Genomic DNA, 12,075 nt, shown 5'->3' with positions numbered 1-12,075 from the left:
AATTGAATTGAATCAAATTGTATCTAATCTAATCTAAGTAATCTACGTATTCAATGAATTTCTGTAACTACTGTTCTCATAAAGGCGCATGCGCAGATTCAAACAAGCTATACTTTGACTAAAATGTACGTAGTATTTTTAGGATTATGTGCAGTGACATGAAACATTTAAACAGATAAATCCATATTAAAACGGACCCTTCCCACACAGTGTATTATAAAATGTGTATAAAAATACTTCTGAATTCTAGTTCTCACTGAATGTAGAAATTATGTCAGTTAATATATTTTACTACAGCACAAAGTCAGTCTTTTCAGTGTACTGAAACATTGTAGATGTTTAAACATTGCATTTATTTATGTTTGATATGATATCACAAAACGCTTTGGCAAAACTAATTTCTATTCCATTTTGTGCCGATAAAGCTCTATTTCGTTTGAACAGAATGATTCATTCATTTTAATAAACCCAAGTGGGGTGCAGCAAACGAGATCTAGACATGTTATATAGAGAGGCAAAGTGACCGCCTACTTCCTGCTTCAGCACTGTACCAGAGATTTTCATAAAGAAATACAGACAAAAATCACCGTTCATATTAAGGAATGCAACGTCTTGCTCTTCATTAATTAACAAGGGAGTATGTTATATCATACAGGACCAGTGACCTTATGACCTTATGACTTACACAACTTTGACGATGGCGAGGAGACCTACGGATCATGAAGTCCTTATATGACTGGAGAGAGAGAGAGAGGGGGAGGGAGAGAGAGGTCTGGATTTCTCTTACAGAACTTGTTTAGATATGAAATAAAGTACCTCACCACAACTTTTTTTAAGCAATAAAGTGCCTCACCACAACTTTTTTTTTAAGCAATAAAGTGCCTCACCACAACTTTTTCTAAGCAATAAAGTGCTTTTTCTAAGCAATAAAGTGCCTCGCCACAACTTCTTTTAAGCAATAAAGTGCCTCACCACAACTTCTTTTAAGCAATAAAGTGCCTCACCACAACTTCTTTTAAGCAATAAAGTGCCTCACCACAACTTTTTTTAAGCAATAAAGTGCCTCACCACAACTTCTTTTAAGCAATAAGGTGCCTCACCACAACTTTTTTAAGCAATAAAGTGCCTCACCACAACTTTTTCTAAGCAATAAAGTGCCTCACCACAACTTTTTTTAAGCAATAAAGTGCCTCACCACAACTTTTTTAAGCAATAAAGTGCCTCGCCACAACTTCTTTTAAGCAATAAAGTTGTGCGTCTGTAGGCTATACAGTGCCTCGCAACAACCTTTTTTAAGCAATAAAGTGCCTCGCCACAACTTCTTTTAAGCAATAAAGTGCCTCGCCACAACTTTTTCTAAGCAATAAAGTGCCTCACCACAACTTTTTCTAAGCAATAAAGTGCCTCACCACAACTTTTTTTAAGCAATAAAGTGCCTCGCCACAACTTCTTTTAAGCAATAAAGTGCCTCACCACAACTTTTTTTAAGCAATAAAGTGCCTCGCCACAACTTCTTTTAAGCAATAAAGTGCCTCACCACAACTTTTTTTAAGCAATAAAGTGCCTCACCACAACTTTTTTAAGCAATAAAGTGCCTCACCACAACTTTTTTAAGCAATAAAGTGCCTCGCCACAACTTCTTTTAAGCAATAAAGTGCCTCACCACAACTTTTTTAAGCAATAAAGTGCCTCACCACAACTTTTTAAGCAATAAAGTGCCTCACCACAACTTTTTTAAGCAATAAAGTGCCTCACCACAACTTTTTTAAGCAATAAAGTGCCTCACCACAACTTTTTTAAGCAATAAAGTGCCTCACCACAACTTTTTTAAGCAATAAAGTGCCTCACCACAACTTTTTTAAGCAATAAAGTGCCTCGCCACAACTTCTTTTAAGCAATAAAGTGCCTCGCCACAACTTCTTTTAAGCAATAAAGTGCCTCACCACAACTTTTTTTAAGCAATAAAGTGCCTCACCACAACTTTTTTAAGCAATAAAGTGCCTCACCACAACTTTTTTAAGCAATAAAGTGCCTCACCACAACTTTTTTAAGCTTACCCAAATTGCTGTGTAGGAAATTACTGTGAAAGTTATGCACATCACACCTAGCTGCAGCCAGGGAGAGAAACCACGATCATTAGAGAGAGAGAGAGAGAGAGAGAGCACTTGTGCACAGTTGGAGTTCATATGCATGGCTTTCTGCAAAATGTAAAAACAAACCTTGATGAGAAGTGAAGATGGAGGGGGAGGGGGAGGTTCACTGGTGGTTGTGTCTGAGGTTGTTGTAGGCCTAGTTGTAGTAAGCCTACTTGTAGTTGTACTAGTTGTTGTAGAAGCTTGTGTAGTACTTGGACTAGGAGTTGTTGTAGAAGCTTGTGTAGTACTTGGACTAGGAGTTGTTGTAGGAGCTTGTGTAGTACTTGGACTAGGAGTTGTTGTAGACGCTTGTGTAGTACTTGTAGTTGGACTAGGAGTTGTTGTAGAAGCTTGTGTAGTACTTGGACTAGGAGTTGTTGTAGACGCTTGTGTAGTACTTGTAGTTGGACTTGGAGTTGTTGTAGACGCTTGTGTAGTACTTGTAGTTGGACTTGGAGTTGTTGTAGAAGCTTGTATGTTGACATCCACTTTTTCCCAGAATTTCCTAAAATCCTGAACAATTGTGGCTCTGAAACAGATCCAACATACACAGAGTGTAATGCAAACCTATTAGTGCCACACTATTGTTCTATTAGATCAGGGGTTCCCAAACTTTTCCCTCCAAGTACCACTACGTACCAAACCAAATTTCCCAGCGACCACTTCCACTGTGTATACCAACCTTCACCCCAATACAATAAGATTTGCTGATTTAACCATGCAATAGCAGCAGAAATGCTAAATGACAATATAAGGCTACTAGCTGGTTCAAAATGGACACACACACACACACACACACACCTGCCAACATTAGGCTGTGAAAAAGAGGACCCATTTTGGGGGGGAAATCCCCTTGCCAAATTTTAGCCAAAATTTGGTGTTATTTACCTACCTTCCTGACAAACTAGCATGACATGGTTGGTACAAATCCATTCCTTAGGTCTTCTAGTTTCATATGATACCAGAAACTTCACTCCGGCTTTAAAACTGAGCCTCCTGCAGCCCCCGAAAGTAAATGTTCAAAATTGTGATATTTCCCAAATATCGCGATATTTCTGAAAATTGGCCCAATCCGGCTACTCCTCAGGGTTATTGTGTATGTAAAAACTGTTTTCTGTAAAAAAAAAAGAAAATGCAATTCTCTGGCGGACCACCAGGCGGAGCCCCAGTTTGCCAACCAATGTATTAGATCAAAGCTGGAGCAGGTTGGGATTTGTTCTTGAATGGTGGAGGGTCTTGTTGTGTACCGAATCGATTCATCTTCATGAAGCATGTGCAAACAAACAGTCATACAGAGCAAGATGCCTCCTTTAAGTTATGTACTGTACATTGCAACAATACTTGAACAGTGACCTGAAAAAGAGTGTGGCGTCTGGTGGTGTTTGTAGGTCGGAGCTGTCCGCAGGTTCGTAGGTAGGAGCTGTCCAGTTCACTTTAATTGAAACCTTTAGCTGGTTGTTTGTGTGACTAACAGTCGAGTCCTGAGGAGAGAGAGAGAGAGAGAGTGAGGAGCAAAGCCTGGGTCCATCCAGAAGGAAAGCTTATTAAGACGTTAAGTCAAATGGATGTGGAGAGGAGGAGGTGAAGTCAGGACATCCAACACTACCACTACTCATTCTATAACAGGGGCAGTGTTGGACAAGTTGCAAAATGTAATATTACTAGTTACTTTACAATATTACTGTCTGTGTAGAGTAACCCGTTACTTATTAGGGGTTCAAGCCCTGAAGGGGCTGAAACCCTATTGTTTTTGTGCCGGTTTATTATTATTCTTGTTGTTTTTCATCTGCCCCGACGCAAATTCCCGTGAGTTGGTAAATGGTAGAGACCTGAAATTTGGCCCAATGACAGATATTGTTGGCTGGTAGGTGCTCAAAAAAGATTTTTCGAATCGGCCTGAAGGTGGCGCTATAATCGACGGTTTTACGTTAAAGGCCATAACTTCCGATTTTCAAACTTTTTTTTTCCAGATGTTCAGGTGGACCTGCTCTACAAATTTGCCATAAGGACCCTCAATGTCCGCCTGGAAAAGTTTGGAAAACACATTTTTTGCATCTCCTCCTAGACCGTTGGACCGATTTCCACCAGAATCACCAGGAAGCATCTATGGAGCAAGCTCTACAATCGTGATTGGTGGATTTTTGAAATCTACTTTAGTTTCGGAGATATTGATCGTTAAAGTTGTGAGAGGGCGTGGCCTCACAGCTAAATTGTCATAACTTCATGACCGATTAAGGAATCTTCACGAAACTTGCAGGAGGTCTTCGGAGACCATCCTCGACCATGTGTGTCAAATTTTGTGCAATTCGACCAAAAGGGGGCGCCATAAACGCCGGAAATCGGCGTGGCTTACAATAAAAAAGGCTGTAACTCCACACCTGTTTGTCCATTGATCTCGAAACTTGTCAGATATATCAAGGAGGATGTCCTAGTCAGAATCAGAAGCTTTGTCATCTGCGCAAGGCTTGAACCCCGCCCATCGCCGCTTGCGGCTATATTTATTACACTACTTTTGCATTACTTTCACCAAAATAACAGCAGTAGCAGAATGTCATCGCTGACCCAAACATGCCAAAAAATGATTTCAACCCTCTTGAAGTCAGTGTAAACCGTCCAAAATTCTAAATGGTATCCTTTTCCTGTTGTTGCCATCTCTAGTGGTTATTTACATAAAAGCACACACAATTTGATTAGGAAATGATTGTATCTTTATTTAAAAATGCGCTTTGATTAAAAAAAAAAAAAAAAAACTCAATTTGTAACTTGTGTTACTTGACAAAGTAACTGGTATAATATTACTGAAATCCTATTGGTAATAAGTTATATTACTGAGTTACTGCTAAAAGTATTATTACATGTAATATGTTACTTTTTTGTAATGAGCTACCCACAACACTGAACAGGGGGTGGTAACTAAAGTCACTTACCTTTTGGAAACCTCTGCATGTGAGGAGCTCAGTCACTCCAGAATACTCATCAAGCAAAATAAAAGTTCCAACAGCAGGGCCTGTGTCTGACTCCCGAGCCTGCAACATAAAGCCCCTAAAGCCTCCCAAATGGGCGCCTGAGAGATGGACTGGAAAAATGTTTGCAGTTTCACCAGGTCAGAGGGAGAGAGAGAGGTGGGGGGGGGGGGCACAACAACCACAACAACCACAATGCCCTTAGTAATGTCAAGTTGCAACAAATGATCCATATTGAGAAACAAACCTCTGGAAAAGGGGAAAACAGTCTCTACCTGTAAACGGCTGCCCCTCGTGGCCACGTGTGTAGCTGACATCAAATGGTGACACGCTGACCTCAGGAGTACTATTTTGATGTTCAGGCTTCATTGATCCACAAGACGCTTCAGACTCTATCTGTCTTCCACCGCTCCAACCTTTGACCTTTGTGATGAGGTGAAGGCTGATCAAAATGCCACAGAATATGTGTAGGGTCCACATCTGGAAATAAATGTGCAATTAGCCTACTGCTGAACCCCACACGTTAAAGGAGAATTCTGGTGTTTTTCAACCTGGACCCTATTTTCACATTTTCTTTTTTTTGTGTACAGTATAATTAAAATGTGAACAGAAATCTTTGAAATTGGTGCAGTATTGACCAAGATCGCTTCGGTTGGCAGCCGCTTTTCCTACATGCCCCTACCGCACTACCCTGGTTGTTGCTACAACTAGTTATACATAATATATATATTTTTTAATAAAATAGAGTCCAGGTTGGGGAGAAAAAATTATTCTCCTTTAAGTATCCATAGGGCCTGTGTTTTCCTTGGAATATGCAGCAGTATAATTTATTGCATTTATATAGCGCCTTTCTAGATACTCAAAGCGCTTATATAAGGGGGGGGACTCAACTCAACCACCACCAGCCAGTTTGCATCAGAATGTTCACCACACATCAGCTACGGTGGAGAGTTGAGGACTGAATGTACCAATTAAGTAAGGAGGGATGATTAGGTGGCCATGATTGAAGAAAGGCCTCTCTGGGGCTTTAGCCAGGGCACCGGGGTTACACCCCCCAGGGCATCGGGGTTACACCCCTACTCTTGCGAAGGGTGCCGATGGGATCTTTAATGACCACAGAGAGTCGGGACCTCAGTTTAACGTCTCATCTGAAGCACGGTGCTCCCTCAAAGGACAGAGTCCCTGTCTCTGCCTCGGGGCATTGGGAATGGGGATATTCATGAGACCAAAGGGAAGAGCACCTCCTACTGATCCTCTAACACCCCTTCCAGCACCAGTCTCCCATCCCACAGCCAGACCTGCTTAGCTTCGAGTAATGTAATGCAGGAGTCACTGGTGTTGTGACTGGTGTCATCATTTGTGTATGACGTGCTTATGAAGAGCAGATGCATTAATGAAAACATGAAACATGACTTCCTTTCCCTTAAAAACTAAGTGGTTTCAAGAACGATGTTAAAAAAAAAAAAAAAAGTTCCCTAAATCTTTTTTCTAGTTCAGACTTTTTATGTGATACAAATCTGCTTGGCTTTAATACTGTTTGAAGACCTCTTCGATAAATATGAGAGAAAATAGAAAATAAGAAAATACATAATATCGACTAGATTACTTTCCTCTTACCTTGGAGTCGAGTCAAGTTTCTGTGAATAGCCGAGTTACAGTCTCAAAGAGCAACAACCAGATTATGAAAACAATAAATGGGACAACCTTAGACCCTCAACGAGAACAAGGAAAAACTCCCACGGAGAGGAAAAGCGTCACAGAGGACGCCGTGTTTGTAATCGCTGCCGAAGAACTGCAACAACTCTGACTGCATGAGTCACACACTTGTGCCCACCCACAGATATGACTAATATGATCAACAAAATGACCTCTCACTACACCAATACCTCACAGACCTGCTCTCCCAGTAGTGTGTGTTCCTCTGTAAGTGCTTCAGTCTGTCCTGCAGGAGAGCTCAGCAAAGTAGCTGCTTCTTCCTCTCTTCTCAATAGAAAGTAATCTCTGATTTTCAGAAAAGTGTGTCAGCTACCTCCATGTACAAAAGTGGACAAAATATGATGTGCCACTGCCCTCTGTTGGACTTTGTGGTGTACTTCTGACAGATGTGTCTGATCAGTGTCGATGGTTCAGCATCGAAATTAAACATTGGGCTTGTGACCCACTGAGAAAATCTGTGTGGGCAACATGAATGCATAACACCCCCCTCACTAAACTAAGACTATGGCAGTGCCCTTGAGCCAGGCACTGAACCCCCAACTGCTCCAGTGTTGCTGCTGAGAAACCAAAGGCAAATTAATGCAGTAGTGCTGGGCAAGTCCTCAGAGCAAAAGGCCAAAGACAAATTTCTCCTAAGGGAGGCAATAATGTCTAATATAATATAATATAATATAATAAAACTGTACAAAGGCAGAGCCACAAGGAAGGTCCAGCCAGTTCTCACTGACCCGTCACCCCCTGTTCAGTGAGTTCAGGTTGTTTCGATCTGGTCGCAGATATAATCTGCCAAGATGATGACCAGTAGATTTAGTATGTCGCTTTGGATAAAAGCGTCTGCTAAATGATGTAATGTAATGTAATGTAATTAAAAAACTAATTTGTCCCTGTTATTTGGCCTTTTTATGTAATTCTGTCTTTTTGTGTTGTTTGTGTGTTGATTTATGCTGGCTGTGCAACAAATTGTCCCTCAGGGATCATAATATAAAGATAACCTTACCTAAACTACAACCACCAAACCATTACCTTACCTTATCTAAACTACAACCACCAAACCCTTACCTTACCTAAACTACAACGACCAAACCATTACCTTACCTAAACTACAACCACCAAACCATTACCTTACCTAAACTACAACCACCAAACCATTACCTTACCTAAACTACAACCACCAAACCCTTACCTTACCTAAACTACAACCACCAAACCATTACCTTGCCTAAACTACAACCACCAAACCCTTACCTTACCTAAACTACAACCACCAAACCATTAACTTACCTAGACTACAACCACCAAACCCTTACCTTACCTAAACTACAACCACCAAACCATTACCTTACCTAAACTACAACCACCAAACCCTTACCTTACCTAAACTACAACCACCAAACCCTTACCTTACCTAAACTACAACCACCAAACCATTACCTTACCTAAACTACAACCACCGAACCCTTACCGTACCTAAACTACAACCACCAAACCATTAACTTACCTAAACTACAACCACCAAACCCTTACCTTACCTAAACTACAACCACCAAACCCTTACCTTACCTAAACTACAACCACCAAACCCTTACCTTACCTAAACTACAACCACCAAACCATTACCTTACCTAAACTACAACCACCAAACCATTAACTTACCTAAACTACAACCACCAAACCCTTACCTTACCTACACTACAACCACCAAACCCTTACCTTACCTAAACTACAACCACCAAACCCTTATCTTACCTACACTACACTCACCAAACCCTTACCTTACCTAAACTACAACCACCAAACCCTTACCTTACCTAAACTACAACCACCAAACCATTAACTTACCTAGACTACAACCACCAAACCCTTACCTTACCTAAACTACAACCACCAAACCATTACCTTACCTAAACTACAACCACCAAACCCTTACCTTACCTAAACTACAACCACCAAACCCTTACCTAAACTACAACCACCAAACCATTACCTTACCTAAACTACAACCACCGAACCCTTACCGTACCTAAACTACAACCACCAAACCATTAACTTACCTAAACTACAACCACCAAACCCTTACCTTACCTAAACTACAACCACCAAACCATTACCTTACCTAAACTACAACCACCAAACCATTACCTTACCTAAACTACAACCACCAAACCCTTACCTTACCTAAACTACAACCACCAAACCATTACCTTGCCTAAACTACAACCACCAAACCCTTACCTTACCTAAACTACAACCACCAAACCATTAACTTACCTAGACTACAACCACCAAACCCTTACCTTACCTAAACTACAACCACCAAACCATTACCTTACCTAAACTACAACCACCAAACCCTTACCTTACCTAAACTACAACCACCAAACCCTTACCTTGCCTAAACTACAACCACCAAACCCTTACCTTACCTAAACTACAACCACCAAACCATTACCTTACCTAAACTACAACCACCAAACCATTAACTTACCTAAACTACAACCACCAAACCCTTACCTTACCTACACTACAACCACCAAACCCTTACCTTACCTAAACTACAACCACCAAACCCTTATCTTACCTACACTACACTCACCAAACCCTTACCTTACCTAAACTACAACCACCAAACCCTTACCTTACCTAAACTATAACTACCAAACCATTACCTTACCTAAATTACAACCACAAAACCATTACCTTACCTAAACTACAACCACCAAACCATTACCTTACCTAAACTATAACTACCAAACCCTTACCCTACCTAAACTACAACCACCAAACCCTTACCTTACCTAAACTATAACTACCAAACCATTGCCTTACCTAAACTACAACCACCAAACCCTTACCTTACCTAAACTACAACCACCAAACCCTTACCTAAACTATAACCACCAAACCATTACCTTACCTTACCTAAACTGCAACCACCAAACCATTACCTTACCTTGCCTAAACTACAACCACCAAACCCTTACCTTACCTTACCTAAACTATAACCACCAAACCCTTACCTTACCTTACCTAAACTATAACCACCAAACCATTGCCTTACCTTACCTTACTATACTATAACCACCAAACCATTACCTTACCTTACCTAAACTACAACCACCAAACCATTACCTTACCTTACCTAAACTATAACCACCAAAGCATTACCTTACCTTACCTAAACTACAACCACCAAACCATTACCTTACCTTGCCTAAACTACAACCGCCAAACCCTTACCTTACCTTACCTAAACTATAACCACCAAACCATTACCTTACCTTACCTAAACTATAACCACCAAACCATTACCTTACCTTACCTTACTATACTATAACCACCAAACCATTACCTTACCTAAACTATAACCACCAAACCATTACCTTACCTTACCTAAACTATAACCACCAAACCATTACCTTACCTTACCTATACTATAACCACCAAACCATTACCTTACCTTACCTAAACTATAACCACCAAACCATTACCTTACCTTACCTATACTACAACCACCAAACCATTAACTTACCTAAACTACAACCACCAAACCCTTACCTTACCTACACTACAACCACCAAACCCTTACCTTACCTAAACTACAACCACCAAACCCTTATCTTACCTACACTACACTCACCAAACCCTTACCTTACCTAAACTACAACCACCAAACCCTTACCTTACCTAAACTATAACTACCAAACCATTACCTTACCTAAATTACAACCACAAAACCATTACCTTACCTAAACTACAACCACCAAACCATTACCTTACCTAAACTATAACTACCAAACCCTTACCCTACCTAAACTACAACCACCAAACCCTTACCTTACCTAAACTATAACTACCAAACCATTGCCTTACCTAAACTACAACCACCAAACCCTTACCTTACCTAAACTACAACCACCAAACCCTTACCTAAACTATAACCACCAAACCATTACCTTACCTTACCTAAACTGCAACCACCAAACCATTACCTTACCTTGCCTAAACTACAACCACCAAACCCTTACCTTACCTTACCTAAACTATAACCACCAAACCCTTACCTTACCTTACCTAAACTATAACCACCAAACCATTGCCTTACCTTACCTTACTATACTATAACCACCAAACCATTACCTTACCTTACCTAAACTACAACCACCAAACCATTACCTTACCTTACCTAAACTATAACCACCAAAGCATTACCTTACCTTACCTAAACTACAACCACCAAACCATTACCTTACCTTGCCTAAACTACAACCGCCAAACCCTTACCTTACCTTACCTAAACTATAACCACCAAACCATTACCTTACCTTACCTAAACTATAACCACCAAACCATTACCTTACCTTACCTTACTATACTATAACCACCAAACCATTACCTTACCTAAACTATAACCACCAAACCATTACCTTACCTTACCTAAACTATAACCACCAAACCATTACCTTACCTTACCTATACTATAACCACCAAACCATTACCTTACCTTACCTAAACTATAACCACCAAACCATTACATTACCTTACCTATACTATAACCACCAAACCATTACCTTACCTTACCTATACTATAACCACCAAACCATTACCTTACCTTACCTATACTATAACCACCAAACCATTACATTACCTTACCTATACTATAACCACCAAACCATTACCTTACCTTACCTATACTATAACCACCAAACCATTACCTTACCTTACCTATACTATAACCACCAAACCATTACCTTACCTTACCTAAACTACAACCACCAAACCATTCCCACCCTGATCACATCAGGGCCCATTCTTCTGTCACGGCACCATATGACATAATCACACCACACACAAGACAACAGTCTTGGCAAACAGCTATCCTTCATTACAGTCAAATGAATTGAAGAGGAATCTTACACAAGCTATTGTAAAAGATGGTTTATATGTTTGGTTTGAGGCCTAATTGATCCGTTTTCAGTGGCTGAAGGTGAGAATTTAGATTTTTAATGAATGAATGCATGTGAGCTTGTGGAAGCTTGTCTAATCCAGAGTAATCCCTGCCTGATGAAACCAGATGGAGTGGAAATATTGGCAAAAAACAGGGATTAAGTGACCATGGAGTCTGCATGGTGAAACACACGAACTCAGCACGATCACATAGACACTTACAGACAGACAGAGAACACGCCAGAGCACTTTAGTTCATTCATGATTTTCCCCGTTGGAATAGAAAAGATCAGGGAAGGGATGTAGGCCATTTGTTG

Source organism: Poromitra crassiceps, assembly GCF_964638095.1.
Source record: "Poromitra crassiceps genome assembly, chromosome: 12".
NCBI classification, from domain to species: Eukaryota; Metazoa; Chordata; class Actinopteri; order Beryciformes; family Melamphaidae; genus Poromitra; species Poromitra crassiceps.
This window is presented reverse-complemented; position numbering follows the sequence as displayed.